Consider the following 16,296-nt stretch of genomic DNA (forward strand, 5'->3'; position numbering starts at 1 on the left):
TAAGGCAGACAAGAGAAGAGCCCATCTCTTGACCAGCTGTGGCTCGAAAACATACGCCTTAATGAAGGACCTGCTGGCACCCGAGAAACCAGCAAGCAAGTCGTTTGAGGAGTTGAGCACACTGGTAAGAGACCACCTGAAGCCAGCGAGCAGCCTACACATGGCCAGACACAGGTTCTACAACTACAGACGCTGTGTGGGCCAGAGCATACCCGATTTTGTGGCGGAACTTCAGAGGCTGGCTAGTTTATGTGAGTTCTCTGATGAACTAAGGAAAGAAGTACTGAGAGACTTTTTTATTGAAGGAATAGGCCACGGAGGCATATTCCGAAAGCTTATAGAGACCAAGAACTTGACTCGAGAGGCAGCAGCACTGGTCGCACAGATATTCTTGGCCGGAGAAGAAGAAACGAGGTCGATCTATACTGCGGGTACGACAACTAACAAAACATCGGAACAAGGGGTTCACAGCGTGAAACAAGCCGCTACCCCCACACACAGACAAAGGCAGGAGAGCAGGCCTTCAACAGCAGGCAGTGGCGCCAAAAGCCATCAAGGGCCACATGAACGGCCGTTCACACCTCATCAACCAACAATGCGAGCAATCAACTGCAGACTGAGAAAAGCTCAAGAGAGATCAGCCAGATGCAGCTCATCCTTCGGAAACAATGGAAGTGGTCTGTGCTGGAGATGTGGGGAAGGCACTCAACAAGAGAGTGTCGGTTTCAGCATGCTGTTTTCAGAAACGGCAACTATCCAGGGCATCTGGCTCGCATGTGCATAAAAACAGCAGCTCGGCTGGTATACGAATCAGAAGGGTCGGAAAGCGGACCAGAAGATGGTGGGGACAGTGCCCGGGACGCCGAGATACAGCGGCTCAACACGATCAATGTCCACTGTTCTTACAACAAGACACCTACAATAATGATGAGGGCCCTACTCAACGGAATACCCGTCAACATGGAACAATTTGAACAGCTGTGGCCGCACAAAAGCAATAGACCAAAACTCACAAGGATCAACACCAAACTACAAACTAAGGACCTATACCAAAGAAATCGTCCCAGTCCTTGGCAGCGCCATGCTCTCAGTCACACACAAAGGGACGGTGAACCGACTTCCCCTGTGGATTGTCCCCAGAGATCTCACAGCACTGTTGGGGAGAAGCTGGCTGGCAAAACTAAATTGTAAATGGGATGATGTTCGCGCCATGTCGTCAGAGGAACGGACCTCCTGCTCAACAGTTCGAAGTCATTTTGAACATCTCTTTCAGCCAGGTGTGGGCACCTTCAAAGGGGCTAAAGTTAAAATCTACATCACACAGGATGCCAGACCGGTCCATCACAAGGCTAGAGCTGTGCCTTATGTGATGAGGGAAAAGATTGAACACGAACTGGACCGGCTTCTGCGGGAAGGCATTATCTCACCCGTGGAATTTAGCGACTGGGCAAGTCCCATCGTCCCCGTCATGAAGCCTGATGGATCCGTACGAATCTGTGGGGATTACAAATCTACCATAAACAGAGTCTCCCTACAGGACCAATACCCGCTGCCCAGGGCGGAGGACCTATTTGCCACGTTGGCTGGAGGAAAACTTTTCTCAAAACTAGATCTCACATCTGCGTATATGACGCAAGAACTGACCGAAGAGTCTAAGCTACTCGCCACCATCAACACACATCGAGGCCTTTTTATGTACAATCGATGCCCATTCGGCATCAGGTCGGCAGCTGCTATATTCCAGCGCAACATGGAGAGCCTGCTCAAGTCCATCCCGGGGACGGTTGTGTTTCAAGATGACATACACATCACGGGCAGGGACACTGACTCCCATCTCCGCAATTTGGAGGAAGTATTAAGTCGATTGGATCAGGTAGGCCTAAGAGTTAAGAAATCCAAGTGCCTGTTTCTTGCGCCCGAGGTTGAATTTTTGGGCAGAAGGATTGCCGCTGATGGAATCCGCCCAACAGAATCCAAAACCGAAGGGATTCGCCTGGCACCCAGGCCCCGGAATGTCTCAGAACTGCTCGCCTTTCTCGGGCTACTCAATTACTTTGGGAACTTTATGCAGAATTTGAGCACACTGCTGGAGCCTCTCCACGTGCTACTCAGAAAGGGGTGCGATTGGTTTTGGGGGGACGCCCAAGAACGCGCCTTCAATAAGGCTCACAACCTTCTATGTTCCAACAGTGTTTTAGCCTTTTTTAACCCAGGTAAAAAGCTAGTTCTTACATGTGATGCATCAGCGAACGGGGTCGGGTGCGTTTTACAGCATGTAAATGATGCGGGTAAATTACAACCCATTGCTTATGCCTCCAGGTCACTTTCGCGGGCGGAGCGCGGGTACAGTATGGTTGAGAAGGAGGTGCTTGCATGCGTGCACAGTGTCAAAAAGATGCACCAATACCTTTTCGGGGCCAAGTTCGCATTAGAAACCGACCACAAACCCCTCACGTCCCTGCTATCCGAGTGTAAGGCAATAAATGCCAATGCCTCGGCGCGCATTCAGCGGTGGGCACTCATGCTGGCGTCTTACGACTACACAATAAGGCACAGACCAGGCACAGACAACTGTGCCGACGTGCTTAGCAGGCTACCCCTGGCGACCATGGAAGGGTCCGATGAACAGGACTGTGAGATGGTCATGGCAATCAATGCCTTTGAGTCCACAGGTTCGCCCATGACGGCTCGCCAAATCAGAGCCTGGACGACCAGCGACCCCATGTTATCCTTAGTCAAAAGATGTGTTTTAACTGGTGACTGGGCAGAGGCTCGCGATGCCTTCCCCGAGGAGATCAAACCCTTCCATAGGCGCATGCATGAGCTGTCACTACAGGCAGACTGCCTGATGTGGGGCAGCCGAGTAGTTATGCCCTTGCGAGGCAGAGAGGCGTTTGTCCGGGAGCTCCACCGCGAGCACCCGGGGATCGTCCTTATGAAGGCCATAGCCAGATCCCAAGTCTGGTGGCCTGGCATTGACGCGGACTTGGAGCTCTGCGTCCGGCAGTGCACTATTTGTGCCCAACTCAGTAATGCCCCCAGGGAGGCCCCCGTAAGCCCCTGGCCCTGGCCCACCAAACCGTGGTCGCGGGTGCATATAGACTATGCGGGCCCATTCATGGGCAAAATGTTCCTCGTAGTCGTCGATACATTTTCAAAATGGATCGAGTGTACCATTTTAAACTCGAGCACCACCTCCACCACTGTGGAGAGCCTTAGAACCATGTTTGAAACGCACGGAATTCCTGACATATTGGTCAGTGATGATGGTCTGTACTTCACCAGCGCAGAATTTCAAAATTTTATCGTTGATCACGGCATAAATCACGTTAAGACGGCACCATTCAAGCCGGCCTCCAATGGCCAGGCGGAGCGAGCAGTGCATATCATTAAACAAGGCATGCTAAAAATCCAAGGTCCCACGCTGCAGAGCCGCCTGTCGCGACTGCTACTGGCATACAGATCTCGTCCGCATTCATTGTCTGGGATCCCCCCGCGCAACTATTGATGAAACGGACCTTAAAGACTAGGCTCTTGTTAATCCTCCCAGACATGTATGAAATTGTTGAGGCAAAGTGCCGGAAGCTAACTGAGTACCATGACCGAAATTCGAGGGGGAGGTGGAATGAGATAGGGGACAAAGTGTTTGTGCTAAACTATGGCCGGGGTCCCAAATGGCTTGCAGGGACAGTAACAGGCAAGGAAGGAAACAGGCTACTGGTTGTACAAACGGACAATGGCCAAACATGCCGGAGGCATGTAGACCAAGTAAAAAGTAGATTCACCAACAACACTGCAGAACCAGAGGCAGACTACTATGTGGAACTCACACCACACCTGGTGGCCAGACAGAGGGAACAACCTGAGGAAAGGGCAGTCTCAACAGACAGCCCAGGCGAGATACCAGCAATCATACTGAACGAAACAGACAGCCCAGGCGAGATACCAGCAATCACACCGAAAGAAGAACAGGCACCAAGGCAAACAACTGAACCACAACTAAGACGCTCCACGCGAGAGCGTAGACCACCTGAGAGACTGAATCTATAAAGACAATAAGACCTTGGGGGAGGGTGATGCCATGTATCTCACACTACTGTATATAACTGTATCTTACCATGCTATACATGACTGTAACTAGATACGACCTGTAACCACAAGCATACTTTACCACCAGGGGTGCACTTGCAGGAGACACTGCATACCTGTTCCACACAGGTATATAAAGGCAATCTCAGGCAAGTGTGGCACTCAAGAGCTGTGAAATAAAGGTGCAGGTCCAAAGTGAGCTTGACTTCAGCATGTGCCTCGTGTAAGTCTGTACTGCAGGGTCATGACTTTACAGTATGTTCCCATTGACTTTCTATAATCGAGTGACCAAAACTGCGCACAATTTTAAAAAAAAATCTCATAATACTCCTGTGAAGCACCTTAGGACGTTTCACTATATTAAAGGTGCTATATAAATACAAGTTGTTGATGTCGTAACAGTTCTCTAACCATTACCTTATACAGATTTGTTATTACCTCTTTAAACTGGTACTTTCTGCCTCTGTTTATAGACCCTAAATGTTATTGACCTTTCTGTCCATAAACCAACTTTCTAGCCATGCTGCTACCTTTCAGATCGCTACCAGTGAGATCGCTGTTGGGGGGTGGGGGGCGGAGAGTGAGATCGCTGAGCGGCAGTTGGTGAGAGGCGGGAGCGGCCTATAAAAGGCCCAGCGGGTGATCGAGAGCCAGCGGCAGTTGGTGAGAGGCGGGAGCGGCCTATAAAAGGCCCAGCGGCAGCTCGAGAGCCAACGGCAGTTGGTGAGAGGCGGGAGCGGCCTATAAAAGGCCCAGCGGGAGATCGAGAGCCAGCGGCAGTTGGTGAGAGGCGGGAGCGGCCTATAAAAGGCGTGCTTGTGCAGCTACAGTGGGAGAGAAAGCAAAATAGAAGTAGAAAGGAATCAAAAGGTGACGTCACAGCCAATAGGGTAAGTGATTGGCAGGTGATTGGTGAGTAGCTTTTCTTTTTCTTTTTTATATCAGTAAGTGAACTGTAACATTGTTATTACCAATTTAAGGGTATCCAAGGGTTAAAGCATGGCAGGAGAGCTCGGTCACGTGATATGCTCCTCCTGTGCCATGTGGGAACTCAGGGACGCTTCCAGTGTGTGAGAAGTGTATCCGCCTCCATCTCCTGACGTACCGCGTTGCGGAATTGGAACTGAGAGTGGATTCACTCTGGAGCATCCACGATGCTGAGAATGACATAAGTGGCATGTTTAGTGAGTTGGTCTTACCGCATGAGAAGGATCCACAGCCAGCTAGGGAATGGAAGACCAGCAGGAAGAGTAGTACAAAGAAAGTAGTGCAAGGGTCCCACCTGGTCATCCTCCTGCAAAACAGATACACTGCTTTGAGTGCTGTTGAGGGAGATGACTCATCAGGGGAGAGCAGCAGCAGCCAAGTTCATGGCACCGTGGCTGGCTCTGTTGTACAGGAGGGCATGAAAAAGAGTGGGAGAGCGATAGTGATAGGGGATTCAATCATAAGGGGAATAGATAGGCGTTTCTGCGGCTGCAATCGAGACTCCAGGATGGTAGGTTGCCTCCCTGGTGCAAGGGTTAAGGATGTCTCCGTGCGAGTGCAGGACATTCTAAAAAGGGAGGGAGAACAGCCAGTTGTCATGGTGCACATTGGTACCAACGACATAGGTAAAAAAAAAGGGATGAGATCCTACGAGACGAATTTAAGGAGCTCGGAGTTAAATTAAAAAGTAGGACCTCAAAAGTAATAATCTCGGGGTTGTTACCAGTGCCACGTGCTAGACAGAGTAGGAATCGCAGGATAGCACAGATGAATACGTGGCTTAAGCAGTGGTGCAGCAGGGAGGGATTCAAATTCGTGGGGCATTGGAACAGGTTCTGGGGGAGGTGGGACCAGTACAAACTGGACGGTCTGCACTTGGGCAGAAACTGAACCAATGTCCTAGGGGAAGTGTTTGCTAGTGCTGTTGGTGAGGAGTTAAACTAATATGGCAGGGGGATGGGAACCAATGCAGGGAGACAGAGGGAAACAAAAAGGAGACAAAAACAAAAAACAGAAAAGAGATGAGTAAAAATGGAGGGCAGAGAAACCAAAGGCAAGAAACAAAAAGGGCCACTGAATATAAAAGGGCTGCAGGAGGGGTAAAAACTAAAAATCATGGTTTAAAAACTAGGATGAAAACACTCTACCTAAATGCACGCAGCATTCAAAATAAAGTAAATGAGTTGACAGCACAAATCATTACAAATGGGTATGATTTGATGGCCATTACAGAAACATGGTTGCAAGGTGGCCAAGACTGGGAATTAAACATACAGGGGTATCTGACGATTCAGAAAGATAGGCAAGAAGGGAAAGGAGGTGGGGTAGCTCTGTTAATAAAGGATGATTTCAGGGCAGTTGTGAGGGATGATATTGGCTCCAATGAACAAAATGTTGAATCATTGTGGGTGGAGATTAGAGATAGTAAGGGGAAAAAGTCACTGGTCGGCGTAGTTTATAGGCCCCCAAATAATAACTTCACGGTGGGGCGGGCAATAATCAAGGGAATAATGGAGGCATGTGAAAAAGGAATGGCAGTAATCATGGTGGATTTTAACCTACATATCGATTGGTCAAATCAAATCGCAGGGGGTAGCCTAGAGGAGGAATTCATAGAATGCATACGGGACTGTTTCTTAGAACAGTATGTAACAGAGCCGACAAGGGAACAAGCCATCTTGGATCTGGTCCTGCGTAATGAGACAGGAAAAATAAACAATCTCCTCGTAAAAGATCCTCTCGGAATGAGTGATCACAATATGGTTGAATTTGTAATACAGATTGAGGTTGAGGAAGTTGTATCAGAAACGAGGGTACTATGCTTAAACAAAGGGGACTACAGTGGGATGAGGGCAGAGTTGGCTAAAGTAGACTGGAAACAAGAACTAAACGGTGGCACAATTGAGGAACAGTGGAGGACTTTTAAGGAGCTCTTTCATAGTGCGCAAAAAAAAATTATTCCAGTGAAAAAGAAGGGCGGCAAGAGAAATGATAACCAGCCGTGGATAACCAAGGAAATAAAGGAGAGTATCAAATTAAAAACCAATGCATATAAGGTGGCCAAGGTTAGTGGGAAACTAGAAGATTGGGAAAATTTTAAACGACAGCAAAGAATGACTAAGAAAGCAATAAAGAAAGGAAAGATAGATTACGAAAGTAAACTGGCGCAAAACATAAAAACAGATAGTAAAAGCTTTTACCGATATATAAAACGGAAGAGAGTGACTAAAGTAAATGTTGGTCCCTTAGAAGATGAGAAGGGAGATTTAATAAGGGAAGGGAAATGTGGAAATGGCTGAGACCTTAAACAATTATTTTGCTTCCGTCTTCACAGAGGAAGACACAAAAACAATGCAAAAATTTGCAGGCCACAGGAATGTGGGAAGGGAGGACCTTGAGACAATCACTATCACTAGGGGAGTAGTGCTGGACAGGCTAATGGGACTGAAGGTAGACAAGTCCCCTGGTCCTGATGAAATACATCCCAGGGTATTAAAAGAGATGGCTGAAGTTATAGCAGATGCATTCGTTATAATCTACCAAAATTCTCTGGACTCTGGGGAGGTACCAGCGGATTGGAGAGCAGCTAATGTAACGCCTCTGTTTAAAAAAGGGGGCAGGCAAAAGGCAGGTAACTATAGGCCGGTTAGTTTAACATCTGTAGTGGGGAAAATGCTTGAAGCTATCATTAAGGAAGAAATAGCAGGACATCTGGATAGGAATAGTGCAATCAAGCAGACGCAACATGGATTCATGAAAGGGAAATCATGTTTAACTAATTTACTGGAATTCTTTGAGGATATAACGAGCATGGTGGATAGAGGTGTACCGATGGATGTGGTGTATTTAGATTTCCAAAAGACATTCGATAAGGTGCCACACAAAAGGTTACTACAGAAGATAAAGGTACGCGGAGTCAGAGGAAATGTATTAGCATGGATAGAGAATTGGCTGGCGAACAGAAAGCAGAGAGTTGGGATAAATGGGTCCTTTTCCGGTTGGAAATCAGTGGTTAGTGGTGTGCCACAGGGATCAGTGCTGGGACCACAAATGTTTACAATATACATAGATGACCTAGAAGAGGGGACAGAGTGTAGTGCAACAAAATTTGCAGATGACACTAAGATTAGTGGGAAAGCGGGTTGTGTAGAGGACTCAGAGAGACTGCAAGGAGATTTGGATAGGTTAAGCGAATGGGCTAAGGTTTGGCAGATGGAATACAATGTCGGAAAGTGTGAGGTCATTCACCTTGGGAAAAAAAAACAGTAAAAGGGAATATTATTTGAATGGGGAGAAATTACAACATGCTGTGGTGCAAAGGGACCTGGGGGTCCTTGTGTATGAAACTCTTTTAGAGTTTATCTGTAAAACATAAAACATTAAACCGTGCCACCCGCCCTGGATGACACAGCAGACATTTACAAGGCCCCTTTTTTTTCTTTTTTTTTTGGGGCGCTAAAATCAAAAAATTTTCCGGTGCCCCCTATAAAAGGGAAGGGGACACTAAAAGCACCGGCAATTAAAACAAATTAAACTTTAAAACGTAAAATCAAATTAAAATTTGGTTGCCGGGCGTGATGATGCACTCCAGTCCCTCCGGTGCCCACCTCTCGCGGAAGGCCGCGAGCGTACCGGTGGACATCGCGTGCTCCATCTCCAAGGACACCCTGGACCGGATGTAAGAGCGGAAGAGAGGCAGGCAGTCAGGTTGAACGACCCCCTCGACCGCCCGCTGCCTGGACCGGCTGATGGCACCCTTGGCCGTGCCCAGGAGCAGTCCTACGAGGAGGCCTTCGGACCTACCCGCTCCCCTCCGCACAGGGTGCCCAAAGATCAGGAGAGTGGGACTGAAGTGCAGCCAGAATTTCAGGAGCAGCCCCTTCAAATAATGGAACAGGGGCTGCAACCTTGTGCACTCAATAAAAACATGGAACACGGACTCCTCCAGACCGCAGAAATTGCAGGCGGCCTGGGAGTCCGTGAACCGGCTTAAAAATTTATTGCACGGCACTGCTCCGTGCACCACCCTCCAGGCCAAGTCCCCGATGAATAGTGGGAGGACCCCTGCGTAGAGTGCCCTCCATCGGGGACCCCCGCCTCCTCCGGACGGCAAGATGGTACGCCATGGCGTGTCCGGACGGCCGGCGAGGATGGCAAAGTTGAGAGTGTGCAGGAGCAGCCCGTACAGGAAACCCTTCCGCGCGGAACTGAAAGGCATGGAGGGGATTTCCCCGAGGCGGCTCAAGTTGTGAGGTGCCGGCCCCCGAGGGAGGTTCCGGGGTTTGGCGCTGATGAGGAATTCCGTCCGGACGGGGGTCAGTTCGGACGGGATCTCCCCACGTGCTTGAGCCTCCTCGATGCACCTAACGGAGTCAGGGCCCAGAGCTGTTTTTAGCGACTCGATGGCATCGGCCGCGTGGCGGACGTTGGCAGAATTTAGGCGCCGCGCCAGCGTGTCTGGCGCCATCCAGCCCGCTCCTCCGCCATCGAGCAGGTCCCTGACCCTGGTCACCTCACCAGCCACAGCCCTCTCTTCCGACCGCCACATAAAACCTCGGTCGTGGAGGTACGGATTCCCGAGCAGCGGCTCCTGCAGGACGGCCGCCACTCCAGCCGGCGGAGAGCTGCGCTTGGTGGAGACTTTGTTCCAGACCCTGATGAGTTCCCTGTAAAAGACAGGCAGCTCCCGGAGGGCGGTCCTGACACCCCCCAAGTTCACAAACAGGAGCTGCGTGTCATAATTGAGGTCGCGCTGCTGGCGGAAGAAATACCTCGCCAGAGCACACCACGTAGGGGGGGGCTCGACGTAAAGGTATCTCTGCAGGGTCTGAAGACGGAAAGTCGCGAGCTGGGCGCTGACGCACACCAACGACTGACCGCCCTCCTCAAGCGGGAGACACAAGACCGCAGCAGAGACCCAGTGCTTCCTGTTGTTCCAGAAGAAGTCCACCAGCTTCTTCTGTATCTTGGCGACAAACGCAGGGGGAGGGGTCAAAGTGACCAGCCGGTACCACAGCATTGCGGCCACCAGCTGGTTTATGACTAGCGCTCGACCCCTGTAGGACAGCACTCGGAGCAGTCCTGTCCAGCGCCCTAGGCGAGCGGCGACCTTGGCCTCCAGCTCCTGCCAGTTCGCCGGCCAGGCTCGCTCGTCGGGGCTAAGGTAGACTCCCAGATAGAGGAGATGGGTCGTGCTCCAGGCAAAAGGCCTGAGCTCCTCCGGCAGGGAGTCCACCCGCCACTGACCCACCAGGAGTCCGGAACATTTCTCCCAGTTGATCCTGGCGGAGGACGCGGCCAGTAAATCTCCTGGCACTCACGCATCCTCCGCAGGTCAGCGGGATCCTCTACCACGAGGAGCACGTCATCGGCGTAAGCCGAGAGGATGACCTCCACGCCCGGCCCTTGCAGAGCCAGTCCCGTCAACCTCGTCCGCAAGAGGCGCAGGAAAGGCTCCACGCAAACGGCGTATAACTGGCCGGACATGGGGCATCCCTGGCGCACCCCTCTCCTAAAGCGAAGGGGCGCCATCAAGAACCCGTTAACCTTAATCAGACACTCCGCGGCGGCGTACAAAAGTCGGATCCGGGCGACGAAATGCGTCCCGAACCCGAAAGCGCGCAGAGTTCCGAGCAGATAGTCGTGATCCACCCTGTCGAACGCCTTCTCTTGGTCGAGGGATAGGAAGGCGACTGACAGACCAGCCTCCTGGGAGCAATGGATGAGGTCCCGGACCAGATGGATGTTATCGTGCATTGTCCGGCCCGGGACCGTGTAGGACTGGTCGGGGTGGATCATGTGGTCCAGCACGGCACCAAGGTGAGCAGACATCGCCCTGGCGAAGATTTTGTAGTCCGTGCTGAGGAGGGAGACCGGGTGCCAGTTCTTAAGGAGGCGGAGATCGCCCTTCTTAGGCAGCAGGACGATGACTGCCCTGCGCCAAGAGAGGGGCATCTCCCCGGTCGCCAGACTTTCCCCCAGGACCCGCGCGTAGTCGCCCCCCAGGACGTCCCAGAACGCCCTGTGGAACTCCACGGTCAGCCCGTCCAGCCCCGGGGATTTTCCCCTCGAGAGCCGGTCGAGGGCACCGGTCAGCTCCGCCAGGCTTAGCGGAGCTTCCAGATTTTCGGCGCCCTCTGGGCTGACCTTCGGCAGGTCCTCCCACAAAACTCTACGCGCTTCCTCGCTGGATGGATCCGGAGAGAACAGAGCCCCGTAATATTCACGGGCCCTGTTGTTGACGCCCTCCGGATCCGAGACGAGAGAGCCGTCGTCGGCCAGCAGCGTCAAGAGCTGCTTACGGACACTCTGCCTTTTTTCCAGCGAGTAGAAGAAGGGGGAGCCGCGGTCCAGATCCCGCAGGAACCAGATCCGCGACCTCACGAACGCGCCTCGGGACCCGTCCTTGTGTATGAATCCCAAAAGGTTAGTTTGCAGGTGCAGCAGGTAATCAGGAAGGCAAATGGAATATTGGCCTTCATTGCGAAAGGGATGGAATACAAAAGCAGGGAGGTCTTGCTGCAACTGTATAAGGTATTGGTAAGGCCGCACCTGGAGTACTGCGTGCAGTTTTGGTCACCTTACTTAAGGAAGGATATACTAGCTTTGGAAGGGGCACAGAGACGATTCACTAGGCTGATTCCAGAAATGAGGGGGTTATCTTATGATGATAGATTGAGTAGACTGGGTCTTTACTCCTTGGAGTTCAGAAGGATGAGGGGTGATCTTATAGAAACATTTAAAATCATGAAAGGGATAGACAAGATAGAGGCAGAGAGGTTGTTTCCATTGGTGGGGGAGACTAGAACTAGGGGGCACAGCCTCAAAATACGGAGGAGCCAATTTAAAACCGAGTTGAGAAAAAATTTCTTCTGCCAGAGGGTTGTGAATCTGTGGAATTCTCTGCCCAAGGAAGCAGTTGAGGCTAGCTCATTGAATGTTTTCAAGTCAAAGATAGATCGATTTTTAATCAATAAGGGAATTAAGGCTTAAGGGGAGAGGGCGGGTAAGTGGAGCTGAGTCCACGACCAGATCAGCCATGATCTTATTGAATGGCGGGGCAGGCTCGAGGGGCTAGATGGCCTACTCCTGTTCCTAATTCTTATGTTCTTATGTTCTTTCCTCTCGTACCTGAATTTTTATATGCCTGAGTTTTGTAACAAGCCTCTTGTGAGGCGTCTTATTGAATGCCTTCTGAAAATTCATATGTACCACATTTATTGAATTCCCTTTATCTGTCTTGTGATTCATTAAGTAACCATGCATCTTCCTGCAATGTGTTAAAATGATTTTATGTGTGAAGTCCCCTGAAGATATCAGTGTGCCAAGGGTATCACGAGTAAGTTTCAGCTTGAAGGTACATCCTGCTGAAGTATGAAGATTCATGATAAGCAGTGAAAGAGCTGTATGGTTGTGTGAGGGCTTGGCATGGGCTAGCAGTAAATGTGAAATAGATTGGTAGGCAGCACTTTGTAATCAGCATATTTGTGTCATCTACTTGATAAATGGTAGTTAACTTGGCGGCTTCCATTTGGTGTGTCATCTTCCTCTGCAACTGTTCCCAGGTACAGGCCCCAACCACCACCTCCTGCCAGGCATGCCCTTCAGTGCCAAACAGGACAACTTTCTTCACATTCACCTCATGAGCAGCACCTCTACTTTTCCAGCCACCAAACAGGAGTTTTCACCCCTACATGTATGTAGCATCCCTTGGATTTTGTCAATCATTTCTTTTACCCCATACCAGTACTCTTACCTTGCTGGATTCCCTAAAGTGAGCTGTCTTCTCCTGCATCAACTACAGAGGAATCTCCCTGTTATTAGCCACTGGGAAGGTCAGCGCTAGAATCCTCCTCAACCGTCTTCTCCCTGTGGCTGAGGAGCTCCTCCCGGGGTCACTGTGTGGATTCTGTCCACTACGGAGTACAACGGACATGATCTTTATGGCGTGACAACTGCAAGAGAAATGCAGGGAACAACACCAATCCTTGTACATGGTCTTCTTTGACCTTACAAAGTCCTTTGACACTGTTAACCATGAGGGACTATGGAGAGTCCTCTCTGTTTCGGCTGCCCCCAAAAGTTTGTCACCATCCTCCGCCTGCTCCACGATGACATGCAAGCCGTGATCCTGACCAACGGATCCACCACAGATCCAATCCACGTCCGGACCGGGGTCAAGCAGGGCTGCGTCATCGCGCCAACCCTCTTCTCGATCTTCCTCGCTGCAATGCTCCACCTCACATTCAATAAGCTCCCCGCTGGAGTGGAACTAAACTACAGAACCAGTGGGAACCTGTTCAACCTCCGTCGTCTCCAGGCCAGATCCAAGACCGTCTCATCCTGCGTCATCGAGCTACAGTACGCGGATGACGCTTGCATCTGCGCACATTCAGAGGGTGAACTCCAAGTCATCATCAACATCTTCACTGAGGCGTACGAAAGCATTGGGCCTTACAGTAAACATCCGTCAGACAAAGGTCCTCCACCAAACTGACCCCACCACATAGCACTGCCCCCCCCCCCGTCATCAAGCTCCACTGCGCGGCCTTGGACAATGTAGACCACTTTCCATACCTCGGGAGCCTATTATCAGCAAGGGCATACATCATCGACGAGGTTCAACACCGCCTCCAGTGTGCCAGCGCAGCCTTCGGTCACCTGAGGAAGAGAGTGTTTGAAGAGCAGGACCTCAAATCTGGCACCAAGCTAATGGTTTACAGGGCTGTAGTGATACCCGCCCTCCTGTATGGCTCAGAGATGTGGACCATATACAGTAGACACCTCAAATCGCTAGAGAAATACCACCAACGATGTCTCTGCAAGATCCTGCAAATCCCCTGGGAAGACAGACGCACCAACGTTAGTGTTCTCGATCAGGCCAACATCCCCAGCATCGAAGCACAGACCACACTCGACCAGCTCCATTGGGCGGGCCACATTGTTCGCATGCCTGACACAAGACTCCCAAAGCAAGCGCTCTACTCGGAACTCCTACATGGCAAGCGAGCCACAGGTGGGCAGAGGAAACGTTTAAGGACACCCTCAAAGTCTCCTTGATAAAGTGCAACATCCCCACCGACACCTGGGAGTACCTGGCCAAAGACCACCCGAAGTGGAGGAAGAGCATCCGGGAGGGTGCTGAGCAGCTCGAGTCTTGTCGCCGAGAGCATGCAGAAAACAAGTGCAGGCAGCGGAAGGAGCGTGCGGAAAACCAGACTCCTCACCCACCCATTCCTGCAACGACTGTCCCACCTGAGACAGAGACTGTAATTCCTGTACTGGACTGTTCAGTCAACTAGGAACTCACTTTTAGAATGGAAGAAAGTTGTCCTCGATTTCGATAGACAGCCTATGATGATGTGAAGCCAAGTTCATTACTATAGACAGATTGAATTGGGTGTTGCCTCCGAGCATCCTCAGGAGACGGTGCCCTGAAGTTCTAAACAGGACAACCATCCTTGAATCTGCTTCATGTGGCATCTGCAAAACAGGAGCTGGAACAGCACTGCTCTACCACTTGTCCACAAATACCATTCATGTCTCCACATTAGATTTAGTATACTTTCATTCTCAGCCATCACTTTTTCCCCACATACAGCATAAATTGATGCATCTTTGAGCCTTTAAAAAGGCTACAATGGTTTATATTACGATATATGGCTACATACCTTTAAGTGGCCACAACGCTTTAGTTTTGAGGAGCAGTCCTTTAAAGGCTATATGCTTGCACGATTCTCCAGGCCTCCTTCATCTACTCCCTGAACAAGGCTCAAACTGTGCAGGAAATCTGTTTAGATAATATTCAAGATCATCATCGTCATCAGAGGTAGTCCCTCGAAATCGAGGGACAGGTGGGACATGGGTGGGACAGACAGTCGTTGAAGGAAAGGGTGAGTGGGGAGCCTGGTTTGCCGCACGCGCCTTCCGCTGTCTGTGCTTGATTTCTGCATGCTCTCGGTAACGAGACTCACTTTTAGAGTGGAAGCAAGTCTTCCTCGATTCCGAGAGACTGCCTATGATAATGATGAGGTTGATTATTCCAGCCTCATAGTCTAAATCATCATCTTCTGGTGCTCCAAGGAAGTTGACACCTGTGTTAAAATGCTGCAGTGAGAATTCTGTCATTGCATCTTTAAAATCTGAAACTCAGTAACAACTCGTTGTGCAATAACTCTAGCTTCAACACACGTTGAAAGAATTAACATTTCTAATAGATGCATAAAAGCACAGTTGACCGATGACAGCTTTAGGCAGACTTATCAATGATCAACGAAGGGAAAATCCACACATTCAAGGTGTGCAACCAAACGAACCTTGATGAAATGTTTAATTTAGATAAAGTAAGAGTTACACTGTACTTAATAAAATTTTTTGGCATTTTGTGTATATAAAAGCAAACCAAATGAACAAATGGTCTTTATTACTGAGAATTTATTTTTTTTAAATAGCACGAGTATATTATGGCAGCTGATACATTTAACATTTCTTGGGCTAGAACATCCACTTTTTTTGCCTGCTTAATGTCCACTTAATGTCCATTTTACCGCTGAAATGACATATAACGGCCATATATCACCCATTTTGGCACAGAATGGAAACTGGCGGGCATTTTTCAGAAACTTATCGCCGAGCGTTACCTTCCCCATGTGCTTAACACCGAGAAAAAATATTACTGCCCGCCCACTTTTTTGGGCGGAATCAGCAGAATGGGTGAATTCAACGCCCATAATATCGCCCAGCGTTACTTTCCACACAGAATTAACGCTGAGATTCAATATTAACGCCCACCCACTAATTTTTGTCGTAAAGAGCATATTTACCCAAACTAGCGGCCATGGAGATCACCCATCTTCAATTTCACCACCTCGCACACATATCGCCCACAATATCGCTCGCCCAAAAAACCGCCCACAGAAAGTGGAACTAGCCGGAACGAATCACAGCGTTATGGACGCCATGTTGTAGATCACATGTCGCGTCCTTTAAAAAGCTGCTGTGCTTCAACCTCGGTGGAGTTCGGATGTACTCTGCAGGTCGTTGGAGTTGAAGTGAACATCTCTAAAAACATCTTGACCACACTGTGACTGATTGGAATTGAAGAGGTGTGTTCATCGGGACATTCCTTGTTTGTGAGCAATCGGTGGAAAACAGAGAGCTACTGCAATGGGGCCTCTCCTTTCTCACCCTCTCTTGGTGACCAAACACATGCAGCAGACT

This window comes from Pristiophorus japonicus, chromosome 9 (genome assembly GCF_044704955.1).
Source record: "Pristiophorus japonicus isolate sPriJap1 chromosome 9, sPriJap1.hap1, whole genome shotgun sequence".
NCBI classification, from domain to species: Eukaryota; Metazoa; Chordata; class Chondrichthyes; family Pristiophoridae; genus Pristiophorus; species Pristiophorus japonicus.